This window comes from Microtus oregoni, unplaced genomic scaffold (genome assembly GCF_018167655.1).
Source record: "Microtus oregoni isolate MIOR12 unplaced genomic scaffold, Mior012 000013F_ref0000133, whole genome shotgun sequence".
NCBI classification, from domain to species: domain Eukaryota; kingdom Metazoa; phylum Chordata; class Mammalia; order Rodentia; family Cricetidae; genus Microtus; species Microtus oregoni.
Genome location: NW_024543072.1, coordinates 323,122 through 340,365, shown reverse-complemented (window position 1 = coordinate 340,365; position 17,244 = coordinate 323,122). Strand labels below are relative to the sequence as shown.

At 56.8% G+C, this 17,244-nt stretch overlaps 10 non-coding genes across 10 annotated transcripts; 4 read left to right on the top strand and 6 right to left on the bottom strand.

Moving 5' to 3' along the window:
- Nucleotides 1-2,035: 2,035 nt before the first annotated feature.
- On the bottom strand, nucleotides 2,036-2,107 carry Trnae-cuc. Its single transcript has one exon. It is a non-coding gene; the product is annotated as a tRNA-Glu (tRNA).
- A 424-nt stretch (nucleotides 2,108-2,531) lies between these two features.
- Nucleotides 2,532-2,603, bottom strand: Trnag-ucc. Its single transcript has one exon. It is a non-coding gene; the product is annotated as a tRNA-Gly (tRNA).
- Nucleotides 2,604-3,287: 684 nt separating this feature from the next.
- Nucleotides 3,288-3,359, bottom strand: Trnad-guc. Its single transcript has one exon. It is a non-coding gene; the product is annotated as a tRNA-Asp (tRNA).
- Nucleotides 3,360-3,802: 443 nt separating this feature from the next.
- Trnal-cag lies at nucleotides 3,803-3,885 on the top strand. The gene has a single exon. It is a non-coding gene; the product is annotated as a tRNA-Leu (tRNA).
- A 795-nt stretch (nucleotides 3,886-4,680) lies between these two features.
- Trnag-gcc lies at nucleotides 4,681-4,751 on the top strand. Its single transcript has one exon. It is a non-coding gene; the product is annotated as a tRNA-Gly (tRNA).
- Nucleotides 4,752-10,676: 5,925 nt separating this feature from the next.
- Trnae-cuc lies at nucleotides 10,677-10,748 on the bottom strand. Its single transcript has one exon. It is a non-coding gene; the product is annotated as a tRNA-Glu (tRNA).
- A 445-nt stretch (nucleotides 10,749-11,193) lies between these two features.
- Nucleotides 11,194-11,265, bottom strand: Trnag-ucc. Its single transcript has one exon. It is a non-coding gene; the product is annotated as a tRNA-Gly (tRNA).
- A 698-nt stretch (nucleotides 11,266-11,963) lies between these two features.
- Nucleotides 11,964-12,035, bottom strand: Trnad-guc. Its single transcript has one exon. It is a non-coding gene; the product is annotated as a tRNA-Asp (tRNA).
- Nucleotides 12,036-12,472: 437 nt separating this feature from the next.
- On the top strand, nucleotides 12,473-12,555 carry Trnal-cag. The gene has a single exon. It is a non-coding gene; the product is annotated as a tRNA-Leu (tRNA).
- Nucleotides 12,556-13,351: 796 nt separating this feature from the next.
- Nucleotides 13,352-13,422, top strand: Trnag-gcc. Its single transcript has one exon. It is a non-coding gene; the product is annotated as a tRNA-Gly (tRNA).
- The last annotated feature ends 3,822 nt before the right edge of the window (nucleotides 13,423-17,244 follow it).

Here is a 17,244-nt window from a genome sequence, read left to right as displayed (position 1 = left end):
TCCCAGCAATACCCCACTCCTGGTACCGATTTCAGTCTGAGTCAGGCTTGGGATTGTTGCCATCAAACACCACGACCAAAAGCAGCTTGGGCGGAGAAGTGTTGGTTTCTTGGGCTCCTAAGTCCCTCACAGAGTGCAGCCACGGTAGGAAAGCAGAGGCAGGACCTGATGCGGTAGGTAGCTGTCCGTGGGGGAGGCGCTCAGCCTGCTGCCCTACACCTCAGGACCACGTGCCCAAGGATGGCACGCCCCTGGCCACAACCACCCCGGCTCTGCCCCCGCACCCCAACCACCATCCCTACCGCCTGTCTGCTGTCTGTCCCGCAGCAATCATTCGATCGTTCATCGCAAGCACGTGCTAGAGAGACCTTTTCTCCAAGCAGAGTCCCTCTTTCCAGCCAGAAGGGCCGAGCTGAGGAGAAACCAGGGAGCACAGAGGCAAGCGTGGATCCTTGCCTTTGGCTTGCGACGGCCCCATTCGGACACCTGCCAGCGTAGGCTTCTCCGTTGTCTTTTTTCCCATGACCGTCTCATGGGAGCCATACAACTGGCCCAGCAGCTTCTTGGACAGACCCTTCCCAGATCCAGCTCGACACGGGTGTCTCTCCGTGTCCTCTATTGGGAAGGTTTCCGGGCCGGACTGGGTTGAGGTCGGGTGGGAAAATGGCGTGTCTGCCCCTCCCCCCCCCACACACACACGGGTGGGCACAGACTATGCCTCGCATCGAGGTGGAGCTGAACCCAGCGGTAAGCACACCACCATCTGTCTTCGTGCCCCGGACCTGTTGACAGGGTCACGACCGAGGGGACCCACCCGGCAACGGACCCAAAACCTAGGTGGGAAGAGGTTCCGCTCCAATTTGCCGACTCACACAGGCACCTGCACCGCTTGCCCGCGCACACAAGGAGCTGCAGAAACAGCGGCCTTAAAACAGCCAGGCTTGGCCTCAGCTCCCCCAAGCCGCTCTGGGGGCTTTCGAGGAAATCGCGCCTTGGGTCGAGCACTGTCTGCCCTGCGGCGATGCGGAAGCTTAGGAACCACACCAGGTGCTTTCCGCATTCACCCTGCCTGCTATCAGCACGGAATCAACACCACCCCACAGAGCACCCCCACCCACGGACGGACACGCGCTCTCCTCCCGATCCCATACCAACACTGCCACCATAAACGATCACTTAGAGACCCTGGAGTTTTGCAAGATACGCATGCATGCATACATAAATACATACATACATACGTATATACATGCCTAGGCTCACACACATACACACAGAGAAGGACAGAAATAGACAGAAAAACAGAGAGACAGACATATTTGCACAAACACACACACACACACACTGTAGACTGGAACGAATCACTGCATTTGCTTGAAGTCGGCGCTCAGTTGTGAAGAGCAGAGGAAAGGTTCCAGGGAGCGTGTGATGCATGCAGGTGTGGCAGGTAGGGCAAGCAAGACTGTTTCTTGGAGACCTAAGAGCAGGCGATAGAGTGAGGTGGAGACTCAGTGGGCTCCATGAGTGGGTCGGAAGCTTGCGAGGGAGCGCTGCGTGTCCGGTGTTTGTGTGTCGTCGGTGTGATAGTGGCGGTGTGTAGGCAGGGTGTGTCGGGCCGCAACGGGGCTTCGCTGGACAGGCCCTGAGGATTTGGTGTGTGCAGGAAAAGATGGTGGGCGTGAGTGGGAATCAAGGAAAAGGGTGGTGAGTGTGCGGGTAGGGAGCGCCGGTGAGGCTGCAGGCTGTTGGTTTTCGAGTGAGGGTGTAGGTACGTACTAGTGGAGCGGAGCAGCAGGGTCTGGCGGCAACGCTGTTGGGCAAAAGGTAAGAGAGGTGATGTGGAGGTAGTGGCCCCCACCGAGTGCAGGGCAGGGCAGAACAGGTGTCAAGATGGGGGTGAGGTGGCAAGGTGCCAGCAGGTTGTCGCGGCGACGCCTTTGGCCAAAATGCAAGAAAGGTGAAAGTGGGGCCCCCATTGCAGGGGAGGGCCAGACAGGTGTCAAGAAGTGGGCGAGTTGCAGAGAGGAAGAAGAGAAGCTTCCCTGACCGGGAATCGAACCCGGGCCGCGGCGGTGAGAGCGCCGAATCCTAACCACTAGACCACCAGGGAGCGACGGCCAGACTCCGACGGTGCGCGCCTCTCGCGGGCAGCCAGACTCTCAGCCAGTCTGCCAATCTGACAGCCAGCCGCTCGCCCCAGCCGCCCAGTCGCCCGCCCGGCCGGCAATACGCGGCTGGCATTGGGCGCCCATGCGATCGATCGGCCCCTGCCCGTGCCCACCCCTAGCCCTGCCCGTGCCCTCCCTGCCCTGCCCGCTGCCCGCTGCCCTCTGTCGCTTCTCCGGCAAGCCGGTCGCCACTTCCCGGTAAGACGCCTCGCCCTGGCCCTTCTCCTCCGGCTCGCCACCCTCTCAAAAGGTCTAGAACCTCCTTCCATTGTGTGGCCTCGGCGCAGTGCAGTCTCGGGACAGGCGGAGAGGCGCCGGAGGACAGGGCCACTGTCCGCCCTGAACCTTGGCAAAAGGCGGGTCCTGTGCGTTGGCCGGGAATCGAACCCGGGTCAACTGCTTGGAAGGCAGCTATGCTCACCACTATACCACCAACGCCACACCGACACGACGCCGCACACACACACGACGCCGGGGACTGCCACCAGCCAGCGGACAGAGACGACGTCGCGGTCGCCTACCTGGTCTTCCCATCCTGCCCCAACCTCAAAGTCAAAGCCGAAGACGACACCAAGGAAGACACCGACACCGACACCGATACCCACGCCAACCCTAACCGGGCCTCCGCCGCCGAGCACGCGTTGTTCCTCACCGTCCCATGCCACCCGCGCTTCCCGCACGCACACGCCTGTGCTGCGCGGCGCTCTCGTCTCCTGACTGCAGCAACCGGGCCAGGGCAGCTCACGCAACGAGGGCCACAGGAGCCAGGGAGCAGCCGGGACAGCACCGAGCGGGCACGTCACCACCCAGAGCCGCCTGGCACAGCGGTGGCTCAGGCACCGAGGGTCGCACGCCGCAGGCTCTGACACACGGCCGGCCGCCTCGTCGGTGTCTGTGTGTGTGTGTGTGTGTGTGTGTGTGTGTGTGTGTGTAGAGCCCTTGGCCAGGCGCCAGGCTAGGGACCCGACGGCCGGGAGGCATGTGGGCCCGCCTGGCAGTGAGCGTCCCGAGCCCGGCTCTTGGGCCAGAGGACCACTGTCCTGGCATTGGTGCGTGGGGCCAAGCAAGCAAGGATGGCCAACGGACCAAGGGCCGCTCGTCTGGCTAAAAAGATTGGCATGTCTCCCCGTCGGGGAATCGAACCCCGGTCTCCCGCGTGACAGGCGGGGATACTCACCACTATACTAACGAGGACGACGACGACGGCGCTGCCACCGAGTCGGCCGGCCATCTCCGACGCGCTTCCAAGGCCCGCCACCCTCCCCACCTCCGAAGCACCGCCGACCTCCGCACCCATCCCCAAAGTCTCCCCGGCGCAGCCAAACGCCCCTCCCACCAGGACGCGGACCCGCAGCCACGTCCGACCATCGCCTCCCAGCCCCCTGGTCCCGCCCATGCCCGCGGGAGACGCTGGTCCGGTTCCTGGGTGATCCCGCCAGGGCTGGGGTGGTGTGGGGAGCCAAACCGGAAACGGGACCGGGACCGGGACCGGGACAGGGACAGGGAGCGACTTGGCGCCTAGCAGCATCTCGACGTGGACCCGGTGGACGCCGCTCCTCGCCCGCAGCTTGAGCACCCAGACCCGCACCAGCCCGGGCGCCCGGACGCGACAGGTCCGCCGCGCGCCCACACCCGTCGTCAGGATGGCCGAGCGGTCTAAGGCGCTGCGTTCAGGTCGCAGTCTCCCCTGGAGGCGTGGGTTCGAATCCCACTCCTGACAACCTCGCCTTTTTGTGTCTCCCCCCCCCCTCCCCGCCGTTTCTACTCCCCCAGACCCGTGAGTGCCTCCTACCACCGCCTCTCCGGCGCCGCCCAAACTCCTCTCACGCCCGCAACCTTCTCTCACACGCCTGGGCCTGGAGGAGCGCCCTGCTCTCAACACCCGACACTTACTGGAGGGCAGCGGCAGCGGCGCGTGCTGGACGCCTTGCTAAATTTGCCACCTCCATTAGGTGCGGGGGAGAGGCTCGAGTCCGTGAGGGCGCCGGTCCTGAGCACCCTGCCAGCCCAGCCGGCCGGCCAGGTGCCAACAGAGGACCTCATCCATCCCTACCCGACACCCGCACTTCTTGGCCCGGCCCTCGCGCTCACCACCCCTTTCCCGCTCGTTCCTGCTCCTCCAGCCCCTGCGGGAGAAGCCCACCGCGCCCATCCTCTCGGGCTCTGCTCGTCCAGGCTTCTTCTGTGCGCAGGTGGCCGTCGCCAGCGCACACCTGCCGACCCGTGCTGCGCGCACCGCCGGCACGCATCTCGCTGGCTCGCCAGCTCCTCGGCTGGCAGCACGGGGAGGCAGGGTTGACGTGGGACCTCCTAGGCGTCCCGGAGAGCGGAGAGGCACGGCTCAGGCGCGGAGCCTCACTCTGGTCCCGGGACTCTCCTGTCCATGTGGCCCTCGAGCTCGCCTGCTTGGTCCATGGGGCCAAGGCCCGGCATCTAGGTGTCAGGGGGAAAAAGAAGAGCTAGCTGGTCCGGGAGCACAGTCTGTGACAGAAGTCAGGTGACAGCCTAGGCCATGGCATGGGTGGTTCAGTGGTAGAATTCTCGCCTGCCACGCGGGAGGCCCGGGTTCGATTCCCGGCCCATGCAGAGTCCAGTCCCTTTTGGTCCTCATGCACGCACTGCCCCAGTCCCCAATGCCCAGGGTGCACAGCCACAGCGGACTACCACTAACCCAGTCACCCACAGCCTGCCCAGCATCCTAAGCCTAGTCCTCTCTCCTCAACTCAGACGCCATCACCCGCCCTAACCATCGCTCTGCTACAGCTACCTTACCACTCCACTTCTTCAAAGCTCCTGACATACTCCCCCGCCCACGTCCACACAGTCGCAGCCGCCATACAGCGCCTCCACCTTTCTTATAACTCCACCCCGCGGCACTCACACCCCACACCTCCAGCCTCCCACTCCACAGTGCCGTCCACGCACAGCCTGGCTCTCCCACAATCGACACTTACTTGGTGAACCTCTCTTGGCCGGGACCTCAAAAACCTCCCTAGCCCCAGACCCTGTTCTTTCTCCTTTGCCAAGAAACAGCCCCGCAGGGGACCACGTGCCTTCTCTCCCCTATTTCTTAGCCAACAGCAACTCTTGGAGAGCCCAGAGAGCTTCAGAGCTCCCGGGCGACAGCAGCAGGCAGGAGGCCTCTCTCTCTCTCTCTTTCTCTCTCTCTCCCTCTCTTTCTCTCTGTCTCTTTGTCTATCTCGCTCCCTCTGTCTCTCTCTGTCTCACTCTCTGTATATACATATATATTTCTGTCTATCTGTCTCTCTTTCTCTCTACCTATCTCTCTCTTTCTCTCTCTCTCTCCCTCTCTCCCTCTCCCTCTCTTTCTCTCTGTCTCTTTGTCTATCTCGCTCTCTCTGTCTCTCTCTCTGTCTCTCTCTCTGTATATACATATATATATTTCTCTCTATCTGTCTCTCTTTCTCTCTCTACCTATCTCTCTCTTTCTCTCTATTTCTCTCTCTTTTTCTCTCTCTCTCTTTCTCTCTCTCTCTGTCTCTCTCTCCCTGTATATACATGTATATATAGATATATCTTTCTCTCTCTACCTATCTCTCTCTCTCTCTCTCCCTCTGTCTCTCTCTGTTTGTTTGTCTTTCTCTCTCTCTATCTCTCACACCCACACAAAAACAACCACACCCACCAGAAACACACACGCACACTAGACAGAAACTCAGGGAAGTCGACTCCGCGCAGGCCAGAGAGGCACAATCATGCGCAACTCCATCGAAGGTCCCCCTGTGCCAAGATGGCTCTTCCTCGCAGGTCCCGCACTGACCCCTGGCATTCTGAGACCTAGGCTCGTTCAGGCTGCTCATTGGCAAGTCGTCTGGCCAGGGAGCTTCCCTATCCGGGCCCAATTGACCGACAAGGCTCAAAGCCTGCTCCAGCGAGCTCAGGGTGTCCACAGACTCAGTGTTGCTCACCTTCTCCGGCCTCCCAAGCCTTGGACCGGGTGTCCCTTCCTGCAGTCCTAATCCTCTTTGTGCTCGACTGCGGTGGGTACCACAAAGGAAAACGTTCACTCACCTGTCACCAGACCCAACCACCGCCCACCTGCAGAGAAAGGGCCTGTCTCACCACAGGAGACGGACTGCCCTCTGCCACCTGTCAGTCCTTGACCAGCCTGAACAAAGGCGAGTGGGAGTGGTCGTGAACAAAGCAGGTTGGTTTTGTGTGTTTGTGTTTGTGGGATTTTTTGTTTTTGTTTTTGTCTAAAGAGAACCCAGGAACAGAACCAAGTGGGGCTCTTCAGTTGACTCTTGTTGGCAGTCACAGCTCAAACAAGGTAGCCGAACAAGAGCAAGAGAGACCCAACGTGGTGGCTTGGAGATGGGGTTTTTACCCTGGCTGCTGCTGCTGCTGCTGGTGCTTGTGGTTTTGAGGTATGGAGGCGTTGGGTTAAGGGGGCGTTGGAAATGGATAGGAGCAGAGACAGCCTGATCTCCGTTAGCAGGTCCTAGGACCATCTGCTGTGTTTCCTGCACATTTATTTCTGAGTAAGGACCAGGATCACGTCATATTCTGATCAAATGTGTGACTTAGAGAAACCTTGAGGTGAGACGGTTTTATTTCTTCCTAGGGGTCCTTAATGCCACACTTACGGAAGTGGGGATGGGTGGGGAAGGTGGGGCTGGGTTCATGGGCGTTAGGGGACAAGGGTTTGAGGTTTGGGGTTTGGGGCTTATAAGCAGGGTGGGCTGAGAGACCTAGAGGCAGGAATTGGAGCATAGGACTAGCATGAGGGCTGCTTACTGGCTCTCTTATCCGGCGCGAGACAACCACCCACCTCCTTCCCTTCGTGTGCCCTCCCACACCACTTGTGCATCAAGACAATACCCTACATGTTCGACTAAAGACCCATCATCTTTTGACAAGCAAGCAAAATATATCAAATGGAAAAAGAAAGCATATTTAACAAATGGTGCTGGCATAACTGGATATCAACATGTACAAAAATGAAGATAGACCGCTATCTATCACCATGCACAAAACTCAAGTCCAAATCGATCAAAGACCTCAACATGAAGCCGGCCACACTGAACCTTATAGAAGAGAAAGTGGGAAGTACACTTGAACGCATTGGCACAGGGAACCACTTCCTAAATAGAAGCCCAGCCACACAGACCCTGAGAGAAACAATTAATAAATGGGGCCTCCTGAAACTGAAAACCTTCTGTAAAGCAAGGGACGCGATCAACAAGACAAAATGACAGCCTACAGAATGGGAAAAGATCTTCACTAACCCCACATCAGACAGAGGTCTGACCTCCAAAATATACAAAGGACTCAAGAAATTGGACACCAAAACAACACATAATCCAATAAAAAAATGGCGTAAAGACATAAACAGAGAACTCTCAACAGAGGAATCTAAAATGGCTGAAAGACACTTAAGGAAATGCTCCACATCCTTAGTCAGCAGACAAACGCAAATCAAAACAACTCTGAGTTTCCATCTTACACTGAAAGAATGGCTAAGATCAAAAACACTGATGACAACTTATGCTGGAGAGGTTGTGGGGAAAAGAGAACACTTGTGCATTGCTGGTGGGAATGAAAGCTGGTGGCTACAACACTTTGGATGTCACTGTGGCGATTTCCTAGAAAATTAGGAAACAACCTTCCACAAGACCCAGTAATACCACTTTGGGGTATATGTCCAGAAGATGCTCAATCGTGCCACGAGGTCATGTGCTCAACTATGTTCATAGCAGCTTTGTTTGTCATAGCCAGAACCTGGACACAACCTAGATGCCCCTCGACCAAAAAATGGGTAAGGAAAATGTGGTACATTTACACAATGGAGTACTACACAGCAGAAAGGGAAAAAAAAAAACCCGACAGCTTGAATTTTGCAGGAAAATGGATGGAGCTAGAAAACGTTATTTAGAGTGAGGTAACCCAGACACAGAAAGACGATTATCACATGTATTCACTCATAGGTGGTTTTTAAACATAAACCCAAGAAAGCCAGCCTACAAACCACAATCCCAGAGACCTTAGACAACAATGAGGACACTAAGAGAGACTAACACAGATCTAATCTATATGGGAAGTAGGAAGTAAAAAAAGACAAGATCTCCTGGGTAAATTGGGACCCTGGGGAACTTGGGGGAAGGTTGGAGGGGGGAAGGGAGAGGCAGGGAGGAGAGCAGAGAAAAATGTAGAGCTCACTGAATATCAATTTTAAAAAAGAAAAAAAAAGACCACTCATCATCTCATAGAGGCATCTGCTCAACTGAGAGTCTCTCTTCCCAGATGAGTGCAGGGTTTTGTCAAGTTCTCCAGAAACAAGCACCACGGTTGACCCTGCTCCAACGCGGCACAGAAGCCGGCGTTTTTGGAACCATAACCATTCCTTTCTTGTTCATCCCCAAGAGCTCCTTTTAATCCCCGAAAGCACGGGATCGGCTCTGTGCCAGCAATACCCCACTCCTGGTACCGATTTCAGTCTGAGTCAGGCTTGGGATTGTTGCCATCAAACACCATGACCAAAAGCAGCTTGGGCGGAGAAGTGTTGGTTTCTTGGGCTCCTAAGTCCCTCACAGAGGGCAGCCCCGGTATGTAGGAAAGCAGAGGCAGGACCTGATGCGGTAGGTAGCTGTCCGTGGGGGAGGTTCTCAGCCTGCTGCCCTACACCTCAGGACCACGTGCCCAAGGATGGCACGCCCCTGGCCACAACCACCCGGCTCTGCCCCCGCACCCCAACCACCATCCCTACCGCCTGTCTGCTGTCTGTCCCGCAGCAATCATTCGATCGTTCATCGCAAGCAAGTGCTAGAGAGACCTTTTCTCCAAGCAGAGTCCCTCTTTCCAGCCAGAAGGGCCGAGCTGAGGAGAAACCAGGGAGCACAGAGGCAAGCGTGGATCCTTGCCTTTGGCATGCGACGGCCCCATTCGGACACCTGCCAGCGTAGGCTTCTCCGTTGTCTTTTTTCCCATGACCGTCTCATGGGAGCCACACAACTGGCCCGGCAGCTTGCTGGACAGACCCTTCCCAGATCCAGCTCGACACGGGTGTCTCTCCGTGTCCTCTATTGGGAAGGTTTCCGGGCCGGACTGGGTTGAGGTCGGGTGGGAAAATGGCGTGTCTGCCCCTCCCCCCCCCCACACACACACGGGTGGGCACAGACTATGCCTCGCATCGAGGTGGAGCTGAACCCAGCGGTAAGCACACCACCATCTGTCTTCGTGCCCCGGACCTGTTGACAGGGTCACGACCGAGGGGACCCACCCGGCAACGGACCCAAAACCTAGGTGAGAAGAGGTTCCGCTCCAATTTGCCGACTCACACAGGCACCTGCACCGCTTGCCCGCGCACACAAGGAGCTGCAGAAACAGCGGCCTTAAAACAGCCAGGCTTGGCCTCAGCTCCCCCAAGCCGCTCTGGGGGCTTTCGAGGAAATCGCGCCTTGGGTCGAGCACTGTCTGCCCTGCGGCGTTGCGGAAGCTTAGGAACCACACCAGGTGCTTTCCGCATTCACCCTGCCTGCTATCAGCACGGAATCAACACCACCCCACAGAGCACCCCCACCCACGGACGGACACGCGCTCTCCTCCCGATCCCATACCAACACTGCCACCATAAACGATCACTTAGAGACCCTGGAGTTTTGCAAGATACGCATGCATGCATACATAAATACATACATATATACATACATACATACATACATACATACGTATATACATGCCTAGGCTCACACACATACACACAGAGAAGGACAGAAATAGACAGAAAAACAGAGAGACAGACATATTTGCACAAACACACACACACACTGTAGACTGGAACGAATCACTGCATTTGCTTGAAGTCGGCGCTCAGTTGTGAAGAGCAGAGGAAAGGTTCCAGGGAGCGTGTGATGCATGCAGGTGTGGCAGGTAGGGCAAGCAAGACTGTTTCTTGGAGACCTAAGAGCAGGCGATAGAGTGAGGTGGAGACTCAGTGGGCTCCATGAGTGGGTCGGAAGCTTGCGAGGGAGCGCTGCGTGTCAGGTGTTTGTGTGTCGTCGGTGTGATAGTGGCGGTGTGTAGGCTGGGTGTGTCGGGCCGCAACGGGGCTTCGCTGGACAGGCCCTGAGGATTTGGTGTGTGCAGGAAAAGATGGTGGGCGTGAGTGGGAATCAAGGAAAAGGGTGGTGAGTGTGCGGGTAGGGAGCGCCGGTGAGGCTGCAGGCTGTTGGTTTGCGAGTGAGGGTGTAGGTACATACTAGTGGAGCGGAGCAGCAGGGTCTGGCGGCAACGCTGTTGGGCAAAAGGTAAGAGAGGTGATGTGGAGGTAGTGGCCCCCACCGAGTGCAGGGCAGGGCAGAACAGGTGTCAAGATGGGGGTGAGGTGGCAAGGTGTCCGGAGGCAAAGATGCCAGCAGGTTGTCGCGGAGACGCCTTTGGACAAAATGCAAGAAAGGTGAAAGGTGATGTGGGGGTAGTGGGGCCCCATTGCAGGGGAGGCCCAGACAGGTGTCAAGAAGGGGGCGAGTTGCAGAGAGGAAGAAGAGAAGCTTCCCTGACCGGGAATCGAACCCGGGCCGCGGCGGTGAGAGCGCCGAATCCTAACCACTAGACCACCAGGGAGCGACGGCCAGACTCCGACGGTGCGCGCCTCTCGCGGGCAGCCAGACTCTCAGCCAGTCTGCCAATCTGACAGCCAGCCGCTCGCCCCAGCCGCCCACCCGCCCGCCGGCCCGCCCGGCAATACGCGGCTGGCATTGGGCGCCCATGCGATCGATCGGCCCCTGCCCGTGCCCACCGCTAGCCCTGCCCGTGCCCTCCCTGCCCTGCCCTGCCCGCTGCCCGCTGCCCTCTGTCGCTTCTCCGGCAAGCCGGTCGCCACTTCCCGGTAAGACGCCTCGCCCTGGCCCTTCTCCTCCGGCTCGCCACCCTCTCAAAAGGTCTAGAACCTCCTTCCATTGTGTGGTCGTTCGGCCCGCCTCGGCGCAGTGCAGTCTCGGGACAGGCGGAGAGGCGCCGGAGGACAGGGCCACTGTCCGCCCTGAACCTTGGCAAAAGGCGGGTCCTGTGCGTTGGCCGGGAATCGAACCCGGGTCAACTGCTTGGAAGGCAGCTATGCTCACCACTATACCACCAACGCCACACCGACACGACGCCGCACACACACACGACGCCGGGGACTGCCACCAGCCAGCGGACAGAGACGACGTCGCGGTCGCCTACCTGGTCTTCCCAGCCTGCCTCAACCTCAAAGTCAAAGCCGAAGCCGACACCAACCAAGAAACCGACACCGACACCGATACCCACGCCAACCCTAACAGGGCCTCCGCCGCCGAGCACGCGTTGTTCCTCACCGTCCCATGCCACCCGCGCTTCCCGCACGTACACGCCTGTGCTGCGCGGCGCTCTCGTCTCCTGACTGCAGCAACCGGGCCAGGGCAGCTCACGCAACGAGGGCCACAGGAGCCAGGGAGCAGCCGGGACAGCACCGAGCGGGCACGTCACCACCCAGAGCCGCCTGGCACAGCGGTGGCTCAGGCACCGAGGGTCGCACGCCGCCGGCTCTGACACACGGCCGGCCGCCTCGTCGGTGTCTGTGTGTGTGTGTGTGTGTGTGTGTGTGTGTGTGTGTGTGTGTGTGTGTGTGTAGAGCCCTTGGCCAGGCGCCAGGCTAGGGACCCGACGGCCGGGAGGCATGTGGGCCCGCCTGGCAGTGAGCGTCCCGAGCCCGGCTCTTGGGCCAGAGGACCACTGTCCTGGCATTGGGGCGTGGGGCCAAGCAAGCAAGGATGGCCAACGGACCAAGGGCCGCCCGTCTGGCTAAAAAGAATGGTATGTCTCCCCGTCGGGGAATCGAACCCCGGTCTCCCGCGTGACAGGCGGGGATACTCACCACTATACTAACGAGGACGACGACGACGGCGCTGCCACCGAGTCGGCCGGCCATCTCCGACGCGCTTGCAAGGCCCGCCACCCTCCCCACCTCCGAAGCACCGCCGACCTCCGCACCCATCCCCAAAGTCTCCCCGGCGCAGCCAAACGCCCCTCCCACCAGGACGCGGACCCGCAGCCACGTCCGACCATCGCCTCCCAGCCCCCTGGTCCCGCCCATGCCCGCGGGAGACGCTGGTCCGGTTCCTGGGTGATCCCGCCAGGGCTGGGGTGGTGTGGGGAGCCAAACCGGAAACGGGACCGGGACCGGGACAGGGACAGGGAGCGACTTGGTGCCTAGCAGCATCTCGACGTGGACCCGGTGGACGCCGCTCCTCGCCCGCAGCTTGAGCACCCAGACGCGCACCAGCCCGGGCGCCCCGACGCGACAGGTCCGCCGCGCGCCCACACCCGTCGTCAGGATGGCCGAGCGGTCTAAGGCCCTGCGTTCAGGTCGCAGTCTCCCCTGGAGGCGTGGGTTCGAATCCCACTCCTGACAACCTCGCCTTTTTGTCCCCCCCCCCAACCCCCCCGCTGCTCCCACTCCACCAGACCCGTGAGTGCCTCCTACCACCGCCTCTCCGGCGCCGCCCAAACTCCTCTCACGCCCGCAACCTTCTCTCACACGCCTGGGCCTGGAGGAGCGCCCTGCTCTCAACACCCGACACTTACTGGAGGGCAGCGGCAGCGGCGCGTGCTGGACGCCTTGTTAAATTTGCCACCTCCATTAGGTGCGGGGGGAGAGGCTCGAGTCCGTGAGGGCGCCGGTCCTGAGCACCCCGCCAGCCCAGCCGGCCGGCCAGGTGCCAACGGAGGACCTCATCCATCCCTACCCGACACCCGCACTTCTTGGCCCGGCCCTCGCGCTCACCACCCCTTTCCCACTCGTTCCTGCTCCTCCAGCCCCTGCGGGAGAAGCCCACCGCGCCCATCCTCTCGGGCTCTGCTCGTCCAGGCTTCTTCTGTGCGCAGGTGGCCGTCGCCAGCGCACACCTGCCGACCCGTGCTGCGCGCACCGCCGGCCCGCATCTCGCTGGCTCGCTAGCTCCTGGGCTGGCAGCACGGGGAGGCAGGGTTGACGTGGGACCTCCTAGGCGTCCCGGAGAGGGGAGAGGCACGGCTCAGCCGCGGAGCCTCACTCTGGTCCCGGGACTCTCCTGTCCATGTGGCCCTCGAGCTCGCCTGCTTGGTCCATGGGGCCAAGGCCCGGCATCTAGGTGTCAGGGGGAAAAAGAAGAGCTAGCTGGTCCGGGAGCACAGGCTGTGACAGCAGTCAAGTGACAGCCTAGGCCATGGCATGGGTGGTTCAGTGGTAGAATTCTCGCCTGCCACGCGGGAGGCCCGGGTTCGATTCCCGGCCCATGCAGAGTCCAGTCCCTTTTGGTCCTCATGCACGCACTGCCCCAGTCCCCAATGCCCAGGGTGCACAGCCACAGCGGACTACCACTAACCCAGTCACCCACAGCCTGCCCAGCATCCTAAGCCTAGTCCTCTCTCCTCAACTCAGACGCCATCACCCGCCCTAACCATCGCTCTGCTACAGCTACCTTACCACTCCACTTCTTCAAAGCTCCTGACATACTCCCCCGCCCACGTCCACACAGTCGCAGCCGCCATACAGCGCCTCCACCTTTCTTATAACTCACACCCCACACCTCCAGCCTCCCACTCCACAGTGCCGTCCACGTACAGCCTGGCTCTGACTCTCCTACAATCTACCCTTACTTGGTGAACCTCTCTTGGCCGTGACCTCAAAAACCCTCCTAGACCCAGATCCTGTTCTGCCTCCTTTGCCAAGGGACGGTCTGGCAGGGGATCAGGTGCCATTGCTCCCCTGATACTTTGCCAACAGCAGCTCTTGGAGAGCCCAGAGAGCTTCAGAGCTCCTGGGGACCGCAGCCGGCATGAGGCCTTTTTATCTATCTATCTATCTATCTATCTATCTATCTATCTATCTTTCTCTCTCTATCTCTCACACCCACACACAAACAACCACACCCACCAGAAACACACACACACACTAGACACAAACTCAGGGAAGTCAACTCCGCGCAGGCCAGAGAGGCACAATCATGCGCAACTCCATCGAAGGTCCTCTTGTGCCAAGATGGCTCTTCCTCGCAGGTCCCGCACTGACTCCTGGCCTTCTGAGACCTAGGCTCGTTCAGGCTGCTCATTGGCAAGTCTTCTGGCCAGGGAGCTTTTCTTTCCGGGCCCAATTGACCGACAAGGCTCAAAGCCTGTTCCAGCGAGCTCAGGGTGTCCACAGACTCAGTGTTGCTCACCTTCTCCAGTTTCCCAAGCCTCGGACCCTGTGTCCCTTCCTGCGGTTCTAATCCTCTTTGTGCTCGACTGAGGTAAGTACCACAAAGGAAAACGTTCACTCACCTGTCACCAGACCCAACCACCGCCCACCGGCAGAGAAAGGGCCTGTCTCACCACAGGAGACGGACTGCCCTCTGCCACCTGTCAGTCCTTGACCAGCCTGAACAAAGGCGAGTGGGAGTGGTCGTGAACACGGCAGCTTTTTTCTTGTTTCTTAAGAGAACCCAGGGACAGATCCAAGTGGGGCTCTTCAGTTGACTCTTGTTGGCAGTCACAGCTCAAACAAGGTAGCCGACCAAGAGCAAAAGAGACCCTATTTTGGTTCTTGGAAATGGGGTTTTTACCCTGGCTGCTGCTGCTGCTCCTTCTGGTGGTGGTGGTGATGGTGGTGGTGGTGGTTGTGATGGTGGTGGTGGTGGTGATGGTGGTGGTGGTGATGGTGGTGGTGGTGGTGGTGATGGTGGTGGTGGTGGTGGTGATGGTGGTGGTGGTGATGGTGGTGGTGGTGATGGTGGTGGTGGTGTTGGTGGTGGTGATGGTGGTGGTGGTGATGGTGGTGGTGGTGATGGTGGTGGTGGTGATGGTGGTGGCGGTGATGGTGGTGGCGATGGTGGTGGTGGTGGTGGTGGTGGTGGTGGTGGTGGTGATGGTGGTGGTGGTGATGGTGGTGGTGGTGATGGTGTTGGTGGTGGTGGTGGTGGTGGTGGTGGTGATGGTGGTGGTGGTGATGGTGGTGGTGGTGGTGGTGGTGGTGGTGGTGATGGTGGTGATGTATGAATTTGTTGGGATGCGGGCATGGCATGTGTGGTTCAGTGGAAGAATTCTCGCCTGCCCATGGGGTAAGCCCGGTTTTGGGTTTTGGCCTATGCATAGTCCACTCTCTTTTGGTTCTTAGACACACTTTAGTCCAGTCCAAGGTGCACTGAGATCACAGCATTCCATATCTTCTAAGGCTCCCTCCACCCCACACCCAAGGTTCTTGGCCCCAAGGTCTTCCAACCTCTTACATCAGTACCTGACCCATCCCTCATGCCGCACCTCCAGCTCCTACTCCACAGTGTGGTCCACACACATCCTGCCTCTCTCACAAGGGAGACTTACTGGACCAATCTCTCCCGGGATCTCAAAGGGTTCCCTCAATTGGACCTTGTTCTACATCCTCTTGTAATGGACAGTCAGGGTTGAAAGTAGGGGCCTTCTTTCTCTTAGAGCTTCCCCCGCATCCCCTTTTTCTAGACCTCTGAGAGCTTTTCCCCCTTCTGAGCTTCACTCTTTCTGATGTGAGCCAGAGTGTGTGTGGCTGGCGAGGTCAACAGATAATATAGATAAAATGTGGTTTGGTGCCCTCTTCTGACCTGCAGGTATCCATGCAGACAGAGCACTGTATACATAATAAATAAATAAATCTTTAAAAAAAAAAAACTTGAGCTTTTCAAGGAAGGATAGATGGTTCAATATTGTCTCCATGTTTGCAAATACAAGTCGACTCTACATTATGAATTTAATTCTTACCTCGTATCTTTGTGTCCATTTTTATTCATCAAAACTCTGTGTAAGTTAACATTATTTATATCAGTTTGACAATACAGCTTAAGGAGGAGTCATCTTCTGGACAATCCACAGATAAAATGCCCAGTAGAACAGAATGTGTTCATGAGATAAACACACCGAGAGATAAACATACAGGGGAAATTTCAGAAGCACATGTGAAGTTACAGGCAGGAGTAAAAGATCTTCCGGAGTCTGTAGCCCCGTAGCCTTGCTTCGTGCGGTTTTCCCCATCAGACTGTCTCCTTTTCGTGGGCTGCTACCTTGAATATTAATCGCCCTCTGCTGTTCTCAGGACATGGCGTCTGACCTCACGGGAAAGCATGAGACTAAAGGACAAACAAGATGCGTTTATTTAACAGTGATCATTAACTTTTGAACACTTAAACAAGACTTTTAACTTAAGATTTAAGGTCTTGGGTGCTGGAGAGATGGCGCAGCAGTTAAGAGCACTGGCTGCTTTTCCAGAGGTCCTGAGGGCAATTCCCAGAACCCACATGGCAGCTCATAACTGTCGGTAACTTCAGTTCCAGGGAATCTGACACCCTCACGTGGACATACATATAGTCAAATCACCAATACATATAAAATAAGAATTAATACATATTTTTAAAAAGCTTTAGGATCTTTGATATTTAGGACAGTTTGAGCTATGAGCTTAAAAAGGTCTTCTTAAGCAATTTGATATACAGATGCATAAGCTTTACCAAAAATAACTTTAGCTGAAAATTTTCAAAATAATCTAATTTATATTGATTATATTTTCAGTTTAACTGCTTCTGGTCTCCAAAGTGATTTAAGAAACATGCAATTATGTTTGCATTTTTTTTACCAATAAATTATCCAAAAAAAATCTTTTTAAAATTTTCCTTTTAAAATCCATTCCAAGTCTGTTTAAGTTGATATTTTATTTTATATAACTTTTAAAGATTTCTTTGTTTATGTGAATATGTTTATCTGAATGCCAGAAGAGGGTATCAGATCCCATTATAGATGACTGTGAGTTACCATGTGGTTGCCAGTAATTGAATTCAGAACCTCTGGAAGAGCAGCCAGTGTTCTTAACCTCTGAGCCTTCTCTCCACCTCCCTTAAATTGATATTTTAAAAATTCTCGTATGTTGTGAAACATATAAATTTAAAAAATGAAGTTTCCGTAGTAAAGCACAAAATAAAATCTTTTATTTTGCTTATATGTTGGTAACTCATTATTGGGTGAATGCATAATTTAACCAGGCATCCATCTATTAAGTATAACTTATTTTAAACAAAATTATTTTTAGATCCTTGTTTTAGGCTTAACCTTGAAAATATAT